This window comes from Engystomops pustulosus, chromosome 11 (assembly GCF_040894005.1).
Source record: "Engystomops pustulosus chromosome 11, aEngPut4.maternal, whole genome shotgun sequence".
NCBI classification, from domain to species: domain Eukaryota; kingdom Metazoa; phylum Chordata; class Amphibia; order Anura; family Leptodactylidae; genus Engystomops; species Engystomops pustulosus.
Window position 1 is genome coordinate 48,625,283 of NC_092421.1, and position 15,878 is coordinate 48,641,160.

Sequence of the window (15,878 nt, forward strand, 5' to 3'; positions counted from 1 at the left end):
GTACCACGTCATGCTGGGTGGAGTGCAGAGTCTCCTGGCTTGTTATTGGCTCTGTTTCTGGCCGCCAAAAAGCAAAACGGCGGGAGCTGCCATTTTCTCGAGCGGGCAAAGTATTCGTCCGAGCAACGAGCAGTTTCGAGTACCCTAATGCTCGACCGAGCATCAAGCTCGGACGAGCATGTTCGCTCATCTCTAGCTAGGACGCTATTCAACTCTAATCTAAGAGAGACTCACTAACTTCATGTAGGAACACCGTTACTTTGTCTCCTAACGCATTTTCCTAACAAGACAACCTCAATGATAAGACGCACACTGTTTTCAATGCATTTCTTGCTAAAAGAGCTAAGATCGTGATTGTCTCTGTTGCTGAATGACCTAGGAGGCTATTCAACTCTAATCTAAGAGAGACTCACTAACTTCATGTAGGAACACCGTTACTTTGTCTCCTAACTCATTTTCCTAACAAGACAACCTCAATGATAAGACGCACACTGTTTTCAATGCATTTCTTGCTAAAAGAGCTAAGATCGTGATTGTCTCTGTTGCTGAATGAGCTAGGACGCTATTTAACTCTAATCTAAGAGAGACTCACTAACTTCATGTAGGAACACCGTTACTTTGTCTCCTAACGCATTTTCCATCAAGACAACCTCAATAAATAGACGCACACTGTTTTCAATGCATTTCTTGCTAAAAGAGCTAAGATCGTGATTGTCTCTGTTGCTGAATGAGCTAGGACGCTATTCAACTCTAATCTAAGAGAGACTCACTAACTTCATGTAGGAACACCGTTACTTTGTCTCCTAACTCATTTTCCTAACAAGACAACCTCAATGATAAGACGCACACTGTTTTCAATGCATTTCTTGCTAAAAGAGCTAAGATCGTGATTGTCTCTGTTGCTGAATGAGCTAGGACGCTAATCAACTCTAATCTAAGAGAGACTCACTAACTTCATGTAGGAACACCGTTACTTTGTCTCCTAACGCATTTTCCATCACGACAACCTCAATGATAAGACGCACACTGTTTTCAATGCATTTCTTGCTAAAAGAGCTAAGATCGTGATTGTCTCTGTTGCTGAATGAGCTAGGACGCTATTCAACTCTAATCTAAGAGAGACTCACTAACTTCATGTAGGAACACCGTTACTTTGTCTCCTAACTCATTTTCCTAACAAGACAACCTCAATGATAAGACGCACACTGTTTTCAATGCATTTCTTGCTAAAAGAGCTAAGATCGTGATTGTCTCTGTTGCTGAATGAGCTAGGACGCTATTCAACTCTAATCTAAGAGAGACTCACTAACTTCATTTAGGAACACCGTTACTTTGTCTCTGAACTCATTTTCCTAACAAGACAACCTCAATGATAAGACGCACACTGTTTTCAATGCATTTCTTGCTAAAAGAGCTAAGATCGCGATTGTCTCTGTTGCTGAATGAGCTAGGACGCTATTCAACTCTAATCTAAGAGAGACTCACTAACTTCATGTAGGAACACCGTTACTTTGTCTCCTAACTCATTTTCCTAACAAGACAACCTCAAGATAAGACGCACACTGTTTTCAATGCATTTCTTGCTAAAAGAGCTAAGATCGTGATTGTCTCTGTTGCTGAATGAGCTAGGACGCTATTCAACTCTAATCTAAGAGAGACTCACTAACTTCATGTAGGAACACCGTTACTTTGTCTCCTAACTCATTTTCCTAACAAGACTACCTCAATGATAAGACGCACACTGTTTTCAATGCATTTCTTGCTAAAAGAGCTAAGATCGTGATTGTCTCTGTTGCTGAATGAGCTAGGACGCTATTCAACTCTAATCTAAGAGAGACTCACTAACTTCATATAGGAACACCGTTACTTTGTCTCCTAACTCATTTTCCTAACAAGACAACCTCAATGATAAGACGCACACTGTTTTCAATGCATTTCTTGCTAAAAGAGCTAAGATCGCGATTGTCTCTGTAGCTGAATGAGCTAGGACGCTATTCAACTCTAATCTAAGAGAGACTCACTAACTTCATGTAGGAACACCGTTACTTTGTCTCCTAACGCATTTTCCTAACAAGACAACCCTTAATGATAAGACGCACACTATTTTACATGCATTTCTTGCTAAAAGAGCTAAGATCGTGATTGTCTCTGTTGCTGAATGAGCTAGGACGCTATTCAACTCTAATCTAAGAGAGACTCACTAACTTCATGTAGGAACACCGTTACTTTGTCTCCTAACTCATTTTCCTAACAAGACAACCTCAATGATAAGACCCACACTGTTTTCAATGCATTTCTTGCTAAAAGAGCTAAGATCGTGATTGTCTCTGTTGCTGAATGAGCTAGGACGCTATTCAACTCTAATCTAAGAGAGACTCACTAACTTCATGTAGAAACACCGTTACTTTGTCTCCTAACTCATTTTCCTAACAAGACAACCTCAATGATAAGACGCACACTGTTTTCAATGCATTTCTTGCTAAAAGAGCTAAGATCGTGATTGTCTCTGTTGCTGAATGAGCTAGGACGCTATTCAACTCTAATCTAAGAGAGACTCACTAACTTCATGTAGGAACACCGTTACTTTGTCTCCTAACTCATTTTCCTAACAAGACTACCTCAATGATAAGACGCACACTGTTTTCAATGCATTTCTTGCTAAAAGAGCTAAGATCGTGATTGTCTCTGTTGTTGAATGAGCTAGGACGCTATTCAACTCTAATCTAAGAGAGACTCACTAACTTCATGTAGGAACACCGTTACTTTGTCTCCTAACGCATTTTCCTAACAAGACAACCTCAATGATAAGACGCACACTGTTTTCAATGCATTTCTTGCTAAAAGAGCTAAGATCGTGATTGTCTCTGTTGCTGAATGAGCTAGGACGCTATTCAACTCTAACCTAAGAGAGACTCACTAACTTCATGTAGGAACACCGTTACTTTGTCTCCTAACTCATTTTCCTAACAAGACAACCTCAATGATAAGACGCACACTGTTTTCAATGCATTTCTTGCTAAAAGAGCTAAGATCGAGATTGTCTCTGTTGCTGAATGAGCTAGGACGCTATTCAACTCTAATCTAAGAGAGACTCACTAACTTCATGTAGGAACACTGTTACTTTGTCTCCTAACTCATTTTCCTAACAAGACAACCTCAATGATAAGACGCACACTGTTTTCAATGCATTTCTTGCTAAAAGAGCTAAGATCGTGATTGTCTCTGTTGCTGAATGAGCTAGGACGCTATTCAACTCTAATCTAAGAGAGACTCACTAACTTCATGTAGGAACACCGTTACTTTGTCTCCTAACGCATTTTCCATCAAGACAACCTCAATGAATAGACGCACACTGTTTTCAATGCATTTCTTGCTAAAAGAGCTAAGATCGTGATTGTCTCTGTTGCTGAATGAGCTAGGACGCTATTCAACTCTAATCTAAGAGAGACTCACTAACTTCATGTAGGAACACCGTTACTTTGTCTCCTAACTCATTTTCCTAACAAGACAACCTCAATGATAAGACGCACACTGTTTTCAATGCATTTCTTGCTAAAAGAGCTAAGATCGTGATTGTCTCTGTTGCTGAATGAGCTTAGGACGCTATTCAACTCTAATCTAAGAGAGACTCACTAACTTCATGTAGGAACACCGTTACTTTGTCTCCTAACTCATTTTCCTAACAAGACAACCTCAATGATAAGACGCACACTGTTTTCAATGCATTTCTTGCTAAAAGAGCTAAGATCGTGATTGTCTCTGTTGCTGAATGAGCTAGGACGCTATTCAACTCTAATCTAAGAGAGACTCACTAACTTCATAAAGGAACACCGTTACTTTGTCTCCTAACTCATTTTCCAGACAAGACAACCTCAATGATAGGATGCACACTGTTTTCAATGCATTTCTTGCTAAAAGGGCTACGATCGTGATTGTCTCTGTTGCTGAATGAGCTAGGACGCTATTCAACTCTAATCTAAGAGAGACTCACTAACTTCATGTAGGAACTCCTAACTCATTTTCCTAACAAGACAGCCTCAATGATAAGACGCACACTGTTTTCAATGCATTACTTGCTAAAAGAGCTAAGATCGTGATTGTCTCTGTTGCTGAATGAGCTAGGACGCTATTCAACTCTAATCTAAGAGAGACTCACTAACTTTATGTAGGAACACCGTTACTTTGTCTCCTAACTCAATTTCCTAACAAGACAACCTCAATGATAAGACGCACACTGTTTTCAATGCATTTCTTGCTAAAAGAGCTAAGATCGTGATTGTCTCTGTTGCTGAATGAGCTAGGACGCTATTCAACTCTAATCTAAGAGAGACTCACTAACTTCATGTAGGAACACCGTTACTTTGTCTCCTAACTCATTTTTCTAACAAGACAACCTCAATGATAAGACGCACACTGTTTTCAATGCATTTCTTGCTAAAAGAGCTAAGATCGTGATTGTCTCTGTTGCTGAATGAGCTAGGACGCTATTCAACTCTAATCTAAGAGAGACTCACTAACTTCATGTAGGAACACCGTTACTTTGTCTCCTAACTCATTTTCCTAACAAGACAACCTCAATGATAAGACGCACACTGTTTTCAATGCATTTCTTGCTAAAAGAGCTAAGATCGTGATTGTCTCTGTTGCTGAATGAGCTAGGACGCTATTCAACTCTAATCTAAGAGAGACTCACTAACTTCATGTAGGAACACCGTTACTTTGTCTCCTAACTCATTTTTCTAACAAGACAACCTCAATGATAAGACGCACAATGTTTTCAATGCATTTCTTGCTAAAAGAGCTAAGATCGTGATTGTCTCTGTTGCTGAATGAGCTAGAACGCTATTCAACTCTAATCTAAGAGAGACTCACTAACTTCATGTAGGAACACCGTTACTTTGTCTCCTAACTCATTTTTCTAACAAGACAACCTCAATGATAAGACGCACACTGTTTTCAATGCATTTCTTGCTAAAAGAGCTAAGATCGCGATTGTCTCTGTAGCTGAATGAGCTAGGACGCTATTCAACTCTAATCTAAGAGAGACTCACTAACTTCATATAGGAACTCCTAACTCATTTTCCTAACAAGACAGCCTCAATGATAAGACGCACACTGTTTTCAATGCATTTCTTGCTAAAAGAGCTAAGATCGTGATTGTCTCTGTTGCTGAATGAGCTAGGACGCTATTCAACTCTAATCTAAGAGAGACTCACTAACTTTATGTAGGAACACCGTTACTTTGTCTCCTAACTCAATTTCCTAACAAGACAACCTCAATGATAAGACGCACACTGTTTTCAATGCATTTCTTGCTAAAAGAGCTAAGATCGCGATTGTCTCTGTAGCTGAATGAGCTAGGACGCTATTCAACTCTAATCTAAGAGAGACTCACTAACTTCATGTAGGAACACCGTTACTTTGTCTCCTAACGCATTTTCCTAACAAGACAACCTCAATGATAAGACGCACACTGTTTTCAACGCATTTCTTGCTAAAAGAGCTAAGATCGTGATTGTCTCTGTTGCTGAATGAGCTAGAACGCTATTCAACTCTAATCTAAGAGAGACTCACTAACTTCATGTAGGAACACCGTTACTTTGTCTCCTAACTCATTTTCCTAACAAGACAACCTCAATGATAAGACGCACACTGTTTTCAATGCATTTCTTGCTAAAAGAGCTAAGATCGCGATTGTCTCTGCTGCTGAATGAGCTAGGACGCTATTCAACTCTAATCTAAGAGAGACTCACTAACTTCATGTAGGAACACCGTTACTTTGTCTCCTAACTCATTTTCCTAACAAGACAACCTCAATGATAAGACGCACACTGTTTTCAATGCATTTCTTGCTAAAAGAGCTAAGATCGTGATTGTCTCTGTTGCTGAATGAGCTAGGACGCTATTCAACTCTAATCTAAGAGAGACTCACTAACTTCATGTAGGAACACCGTTACTTTGTCTCCTAACTCATTTTCCTAACAAGACAACCTCAATGATAAGACGCACACTGTTTTCAATGCATTTCTTGCTAAAAGAGCTAAGATCGCGATTGTCTCTGTAGCTGAATGAGCTAGGACGCTATTCAACTCTAATCTAAGAGAGACTCACTAACTTCATGTAGGAACACCGTTACTTTGTCTCCTAACTCATTTTCCTAACAAGACAACCTCAATGATAAGACGCACACTGTTTTCAATGCATTTCTTGCTAAAAGAGCTAAGATCGCGATTGTCTCTGTTGCTGAATGAGCTAGGACGCTATTCAACTCTAATCTAAGAGAGACTCACTAACTTCATGTAGGAACACCGTTACTTTGTCTCCTAACTCATTTTCCTAACAAGACAACCTCAATGATAAGACGCACACTGTTTTCAATGCATTTCTTGCTAAAAGAGCTAAGATCGCGATTGTCTCTGTTGCTGAATGAGCTAGGACGCTATTCAACTCTAATCTAAGAGAGACTCACTAACTTCATGTAGGAACACCGTTACTTTGTCTCCTAACTCATTTTCCTAACAAGACAACCTCAATGATAAGACGCACACTGTTTTCAATGCATTTCTTGCTAAAAGAGCTAAGATCGTGATTGTCTCTGTTGCTGAATGAGCTAGAACGCTATTCAACTCTAATCTAAGAGAGACTCACTAACTTCATGTAGGAACACCGTTACTTTGTCTCCTAACTCATTTTCCTAACAAGACAACCTCAATGATAAGACGCACTTTGTTTTCAATGCATTTCTTGCTAAAAGAGCTAAGATCGCGATTGTCTCTGTAGCTGAATGAGCTAGGACGCTAATCAACTCTAATCTAAGAGAGACTCACTAACTTCATGTAGGAACACCGTTACTTTGTCTCCTAACTCATTTTCCTAACAAGACAACCTCAATGATAAGACGCACACTGTTTTCAATGCATTTCTTGCTAAAAGAGCTAAGATCGTGATTGTCTCTGTTGCTGAATGAGCTAGGACGCTATTCAACTCTAATCTAAGAGAGACTCACTAACTTCATGTAGGAACACCGTTACTTTGTCTCCTAACTCATTTTCCTAACAAGACAACCTCAATGATAGGATGCACACTGTTTTCAATGCATTTCTTGCTAAAAGAGCTAAGATCGTGATTGTCTCTGTTGCTGAATGAGCTAGGACGCTATTCAACTCTAATCTAAGAGAGACTCACTAACTTCATGTAGGAACACCGTTACTTTGTCTCCTAACGCATTTTCCTAACAAGACAACCTCAATGATAAGACACACACTGTTTTCAATGCATTTCTTGCTAAAAGAGCTAAGATCGTGATTGTCTCTGTTGCTGAATGAGCTAGGACGCTATTCAACTCTAATCTAAGAGAGACTCACTAACTTCATGTAGGAACACCGTTACTTTTTCTCCTAACTCATTTTCCTAACAAGACAACCTCAATTATAAGACGCACACTGTTTTCAATGCATTTCTTGCTAAAAGAGCTAAGATCGTGATTGTCTCTGTTGCTGAATGAGCTAGGACGCTATTCAACTCTAATCTAAGAGAGACTCACTAACTTCATGTAGGAACACCGTTACTTTGTCTCCTAACTCATTTTCCTAACAAGACAACCTCAATGATAAGACGCACACTGTTTTCAATGCATTTCTTGCTAAAAGAGCTAAGATCGTGATTGTCTCTGTTGCTGAATGAGCTTAGGACGCTATTCAACTCTAATCTAAGAGAGACTCACTAACTTCATGTAGGAACACCGTTACTTTGTCTCCTAACTCATTTTCCTAACAAGACAACCTCAATGATAAGACGCACACTGTTTTCAATGCATTTCTTGCTAAAAGAGCTAAGATCGCGATTGTCTCTGTTGCTGAATGAGCTAGGACGCTATTCAACTCTAATCTAAGAGAGACTCACTAACTTCATGTAGGAACACCGTTACTTTGTCTCCTAACTCATTTTCCTAACAAGACAACCTCAATGATAAGACGCACACTGTTTTCAATGCATTTCTTGCTAAAAGAGCTAAGATCGTGATTGTCTCTGTTGCTGAATGAGCTAGGACGCTATTCAACTCTAATCTAAGAGAGACTCACTAACTTCATGTAGGAACACCGTTACTTTGTCTCCTAACTCATTTTCCTAACAAGACAACCTCAATGATAAGACGCACACTGTTTTCAATGCATTTCTTGCTAAAAGAGCTAAGATCGTGATTGTCTCTGTTGCTGAATGAGCTAGGACGCTATTCAACTCTAATCTAAGAGAGACTCACTAACTTCATGTAGGAACACCGTTACTTTGTCTCCTAACTCATTTTCCTAACAAGACAACCTCAATGATAAGACGCACACTGTTTTCAATGCATTTCTTGCTAAAAGAGCTAAGATCGCGATTGTCTCTGTAGCTGAATGAGCTAGGACGCTATTCAACTCAAATCTAAGAGAGACTCACTAACTTCATGTAGGAACACCGTTACTTTGTCTCCTAACTCATTTTCCTAACAAGACAACCTCAATGATAAGACGCACACTGTTTTCAATGCATTTCTTGCTAAAAGAGCTAAGATCGTGATTGTCTCTGTTGCTGAATGAGCTAGGACACTATTCAACTCTAATCTAAGAGAGACTCACTAACTTCATGTAGGAACACCGTTACTTTGTCTCCTAACTCATTTTCCTAACAAGACAACCTCAATGATAGGATGCACACTGTTTTCAATGCATTTCTTGCTAAAAGAGCTAAGATCGTGATTGTCTCTGTAGCTGAATGAGCTAGGACGCTATTCAATTCTAATCTAAGAGAGACTCACTAACTTCATGTAGGAACACCGTTACTTTGTCTCCTAACGCATTTTCCTAACAAGACAACCTCAATGATAAGACGCACACTGTTTTCAATGCATTTCTTGCTAAAAGAGCTAAGATCGTGATTGTCTCTGTTGCTGAATGAGCTAGGACGCTATTCAACTCTAATCTAAGAGAGACTCACTAACTTCATGTAGGAACACCGTTACTTTGTCTCCTAACTCATTTTCCTAACAAGACAACCTCAATGATAAGACGCACACTGTTTTCAATACATTTCTTGCTAAAAGAGCTAAGATCGTGATTGTCTCTGTTGCTGAATGAGCTAGGACGCTAATCAACTCTAATCTAAGAGAGACTCACTAACTTCATGTAGGAACACCGTTACTTTGTCTCCTAACGCATTTTCCATCACGACAACCTCAATGATAAGACGCACACTGTTTTCAATGCATTTCTTGCTAAAAGAGCTAAGATCGTGATTGTCTCTGTTGCTGAATGAGCTAGGACGCTATTCAACTCTAATCTAAGAGAGACTCACTAACTTCATGTAGGAACACCGTTACTTTGTCTCCTAACTCATTTTCCTAACAAGACAACCTCAATGATAAGACGCACACTGTTTTCAATGCATTTCTTGCTAAAAGAGCTAAGATCGTGATTGTCTCTGTTGCTGAATGAGCTAGGACGCTATTCAACTCTAATCTAAGAGAGACTCACTAACTTCATTTAGGAACTCCTAACTCATTTTCCTAACAAGACAGCCTCAATGATAAGACGCACACTGTTTTCAATGCATTTCTTGCTAAAAGCTAAGATCGTGATTGTCTCTGTTGCTGAATGAGCTAGGACGCTATTCAACTCTAATCTAAGAGAGACTCACTAACTTCATGTAGGAACACCGTTACTTTGTCTCCTAACTCATTTTCCTAACAAGACAACCTCAATGATAAGACGCACACTGTTTTCAATGCATTTCTTGCTAAAAGAGCTAAGATCGTGATTGTCTCTGTTGCTGAATGAGCTAGGACGCTATTCAACTCTAATCTAAGAGAGACTCACTAACTTCATGTAGGAACACCGTTACTTTGTCTCCTAACTCATTTTCCAGACAAGACAACCTCAATGATAGGATGCACACTGTTTTCAATGCATTTCTTGCTAAAAGGGCTACGATCGTGATTGTCTCTGTTGCTGAATGAGCTAGGACGCTATTCAACTCTAATCTAAGAGAGACTCACTAACTTCATGTAGGAACTCCTAACTCATTTTCCTAACAAGACAGCCTCAATGATAAGACGCACACTGTTTTCAATGCATTTCTTGCTAAAAGAGCTAAGATCGTGATTGTCTCTGTTGCTGAATGAGCTAGGACGCTATTCAACTCTAATCTAAGAGAGACTCACTAACTTTATGTAGGAACACCGTTACTTTGTCTCCTAACTCAATTTCCTAACAAGACAACCTCAATGATAAGACGCACACTGTTTTCAATGCATTTCTTGCTAAAAGAGCTAAGATCGCGATTGTCTCTGTAGCTGAATGAGCTAGGACGCTATTCAACTCTAATCTAAGAGAGACTCACTAACTTCATGTAGGAACACCGTTACTTTGTCTCCTAACGCATTTTCCTAACAAGACAACCTCAATGATAAGACGCACACTGTTCTCAACGCATTTCTTGCTAAAAGAGCTAAGATCGTGATTGTCTCTGTTGCTGAATGAGCTAGGACGCTATTCAACTCTAATCTAAGAGAGACTCACTAACTTCATGTAGGAACACCGTTACTTTGTCTCCTAACTCATTTTCCTAACAAGACAACCTCAATGATAAGACGCACACTGTTTTCAACGCATTTCTTGCTAAAAGAGCTAAGATCGTGATTGTCTCTGTTGCTGAATGAGCTAGAACGCTATTCAACTCTAATCTAAGAGAGACTCACTAACTTCATGTAGGAACACCGTTACTTTGTCTCCTAACTCATTTTCCTAACAAGACAACCTCAATGATAAGACGCACACTGTTTTCAATGCATTTCTTGCTAAAAGAGCTAAGATCGTGATTGTCTCTGTTGCTGAATGAGCTAGGACGCTATTCAACTCTAATCTAAGAGAGACTCACTAACTTCATGTAGGAACACCGTTACTTTGTCTCCTAACTCATTTTCCTAACAAGACAACCTCAATGATAAGACGCACACTGTTTTCAATGCATTTCTTGCTAAAAGAGCTAAGATCGCGATTGTCTCTGTAGCTGAATGAGCTAGGACGCTATTCAACTCAAATCTAAGAGAGACTCACTAACTTCATGTAGGAACACCGTTACTTTGTCTCCTAACTCATTTTCCTAACAAGACAACCTCAATGATAAGACGCACACTGTTTTCAATGCATTTCTTGCTAAAAGAGCTAAGATCGTGATTGTCTCTGTTGCTGAATGAGCTAGGACACTATTCAACTCTAATCTAAGAGAGACTCACTAACTTCATGTAGGAACACCGTTACTTTGTCTCCTAACTCATTTTCCTAACAAGACAACCTCAATGATAGGATGCACACTGTTTTCAATGCATTTCTTGCTAAAAGAGCTAAGATCGTGATTGTCTCTGTAGCTGAATGAGCTAGGACGCTATTCAATTCTAATCTAAGAGAGACTCACTAACTTCATGTAGGAACACCGTTACTTTGTCTCCTAACGCATTTTCCTAACAAGACAACCTCAATGATAAGACGCACACTGTTTTCAATGCATTTCTTGCTAAAAGAGCTAAGATCGTGATTGTCTCTGTTGCTGAATGAGCTAGGACGCTATTCAACTCTAATCTAAGAGAGACTCACTAACTTCATGTAGGAACACCGTTACTTTGTCTCCTAACTCATTTTCCTAACAAGACAACCTCAATGATAAGACGCACACTGTTTTCAATACATTTCTTGCTAAAAGAGCTAAGATCGTGATTGTCTCTGTTGCTGAATGAGCTAGGACGCTAATCAACTCTAATCTAAGAGAGACTCACTAACTTCATGTAGGAACACCGTTACTTTGTCTCCTAACGCATTTTCCATCACGACAACCTCAATGATAAGACGCACACTGTTTTCAATGCATTTCTTGCTAAAAGAGCTAAGATCGTGATTGTCTCTGTTGCTGAATGAGCTAGGACGCTATTCAACTCTAATCTAAGAGAGACTCACTAACTTCATGTAGGAACACCGTTACTTTGTCTCCTAACTCATTTTCCTAACAAGACAACCTCAATGATAAGACGCACACTGTTTTCAATGCATTTCTTGCTAAAAGAGCTAAGATCGTGATTGTCTCTGTTGCTGAATGAGCTAGGACGCTATTCAACTCTAATCTAAGAGAGACTCACTAACTTCATTTAGGAACTCCTAACTCATTTTCCTAACAAGACAGCCTCAATGATAAGACGCACACTGTTTTCAATGCATTTCTTGCTAAAAGCTAAGATCGTGATTGTCTCTGTTGCTGAATGAGCTAGGACGCTATTCAACTCTAATCTAAGAGAGACTCACTAACTTCATGTAGGAACACCGTTACTTTGTCTCCTAACTCATTTTCCTAACAAGACAACCTCAATGATAAGACGCACACTGTTTTCAATGCATTTCTTGCTAAAAGAGCTAAGATCGTGATTGTCTCTGTTGCTGAATGAGCTAGGACGCTATTCAACTCTAATCTAAGAGAGACTCACTAACTTCATGTAGGAACACCGTTACTTTGTCTCCTAACTCATTTTCCAGACAAGACAACCTCAATGATAGGATGCACACTGTTTTCAATGCATTTCTTGCTAAAAGGGCTACGATCGTGATTGTCTCTGTTGCTGAATGAGCTAGGACGCTATTCAACTCTAATCTAAGAGAGACTCACTAACTTCATGTAGGAACTCCTAACTCATTTTCCTAACAAGACAGCCTCAATGATAAGACGCACACTGTTTTCAATGCATTTCTTGCTAAAAGAGCTAAGATCGTGATTGTCTCTGTTGCTGAATGAGCTAGGACGCTATTCAACTCTAATCTAAGAGAGACTCACTAACTTTATGTAGGAACACCGTTACTTTGTCTCCTAACTCAATTTCCTAACAAGACAACCTCAATGATAAGACGCACACTGTTTTCAATGCATTTCTTGCTAAAAGAGCTAAGATCGCGATTGTCTCTGTAGCTGAATGAGCTAGGACGCTATTCAACTCTAATCTAAGAGAGACTCACTAACTTCATGTAGGAACACCGTTACTTTGTCTCCTAACGCATTTTCCTAACAAGACAACCTCAATGATAAGACGCACACTGTTTTCAACGCATTTCTTGCTAAAAGAGCTAAGATCGTGATTGTCTCTGTTGCTGAATGAGCTAGGACGCTATTCAACTCTAATCTAAGAGAGACTCACTAACTTCATGTAGGAACACCGTTACTTTGTCTCCTAACTCATTTTCCTAACAAGACAACCTCAATGATAAGACGCACACTGTTTTCAACGCATTTCTTGCTAAAAGAGCTAAGATCGTGATTGTCTCTGTTGCTGAATGAGCTAGAACGCTATTCAACTCTAATCTAAGAGAGACTCACTAACTTCATGTAGGAACACCGTTACTTTGTCTCCTAACTCATTTTCCTAACAAGACAACCTCAATGATAAGACGCACACTGTTTTCAATGCATTTCTTGCTAAAAGAGCTAAGATCGCGATTGTCTCTGCTGCTGAATGAGCTAGGACGCTATTCAACTCTAATCTAAGAGAGACTCACTAACTTCATGTAGGAACACCGTTACTTTGTCTCCTAACTCATTTTCCTAACAAGACAACCTCAATGATAAGACGCACACTGTTTTCAATGCATTTCTTGCTAAAAGAGCTAAGATCGTGATTGTCTCTGTTGCTGAATGAGCTAGGACGCTATTCAACTCTAATCTAAGAGAGACTCACTAACTTCATGTAGGAACACCGTTACTTTGTCTCCTAACTCATTTTCCTAACAAGACAACCTCAATGATAAGACGCACACTGTTTTCAATGCATTTCTTGCTAAAAGAGCTAAGATCGCGATTGTCTCTGTAGCTGAATGAGCTAGGACGCTATTCAACTCTAATCTAAGAGAGACTCACTAACTTCATGTAGGAACACCGTTACTTTGTCTCCTAACTCATTTTCCTAACAAGACAACCTCAATGATAAGACGCACACTGTTTTCAATGCATTTCTTGCTAAAAGAGCTAAGATCGCGATTGTCTCTGTTGCTGAATGAGCTAGGACGCTATTCAACTCTAATCTAAGAGAGACTCACTAACTTCATGTAGGAACACCGTTACTTTGTCTCCTAACTCATTTTCCTAACAAGACAACCTCAATGATAAGACGCACACTGTTTTCAATGCATTTCTTGCTAAAAGAGCTAAGATCGCGATTGTCTCTGTTGCTGAATGAGCTAGGACGCTATTCAACTCTAATCTAAGAGAGACTCACTAACTTCATGTAGGAACACCGTTACTTTGTCTCCTAACTCATTTTCCTAACAAGACAACCTCAATGATAAGACGCACACTGTTTTCAATGCATTTCTTGCTAAAAGAGCTAAGATCGTGATTGTCTCTGTTGCTGAATGAGCTAGAACGCTATTCAACTCTAATCTAAAAGAGACTCACTAACTTCATGTAGGAACACCGTTACTTTGTCTCCTAACTCATTTTCCTAACAAGACAACCTCAATGATAAGACGCACACTGTTTTCAATGCATTTCTTGCTAAAAGAGCTAAGATCGCGATTGTCTCTGTAGCTGAATGAGCTAGGACGCTAATCAACTCTAATCTAAGAGAGACTCACTAACTTCATGTAGGAACACCGTTACTTTGTCTCCTAACTCATTTTCCTAACAAGACAACCTCAATGATAAGACGCACACTGTTTTCAATGCATTTCTTGCTAAAAGAGCTAAGATCGTGATTGTCTCTGTTGCTGAATGAGCTAGGACGCTATTCAACTCTAATCTAAGAGAGACTCACTAACTTCATGTAGGAACACCGTTACTTTGTCTCCTAACTCATTTTCCTAACAAGACAACCTCAATGATAGGATGCACACTGTTTTCAATGCATTTCTTGCTAAAAGAGCTAAGATCGTGATTGTCTCTGTTGCTGAATGAGCTAGGACGCTATTCAACTCTAATCTAAGAGAGACTCACTAACTTCATGTAGGAACACCGTTACTTTGTCTCCTAACGCATTTTCCTAACAAGACAACCTCAATGATAAGACACACACTGTTTTCAATGCATTTCTTGCTAAAAGAGCTAAGATCGTGATTGTCTCTGTTGCTGAATGAGCTAGGACGCTATTCAACTCTAATCTAAGAGAGACTCACTAACTTCATGTAGGAACACCGTTACTTTTTCTCCTAACTCATTTTCCTAACAAGACAACCTCAATTATAAGACGCACACTGTTTTCAATGCATTTCTTGCTAAAAGAGCTAAGATCGTGATTGTCTCTGTTGCTGAATGAGCTAGGACGCTATTCAACTCTAATCTAAGAGAGACTCACTAACTTCATGTAGGAACACCGTTACTTTGTCTCCTAACTCATTTTCCTAACAAGACAACCTCAATGATAAGACGCACACTGTTTTCAATGCATTTCTTGCTAAAAGAGCTAAGATCGCGATTGTCTCTGTTGCTGAATGAGCTAGGACGCTATTCAACTCTAATCTAAGAGAGACTCACTAACTTCATGTAGGAACACCGTTACTTTGTCTCCTAACTCATTTTCCTAACAAGACAACCTCAATGATAAGACGCACACTGTTTTCAATGCATTTCTTGCTAAAAGAGCTAAGATCGTGATTGTCTCTGTTGCTGAATGAGCTAGGACGCTATTCAACTCTAATCTAAGAGAGACTCACTAACTTCATGTAGGAACACCGTTACTTTGTCTCCTAACTCATTTTCCTAACAAGACAACCTCAATGATAAGACGCACACTGTTTTCAATGCATTTCTTGCTAAAAGAGCTAAGATCGCGATTGTCTCTGTAGCTGAATGAGCTAGGACGCTATTCAACTCAA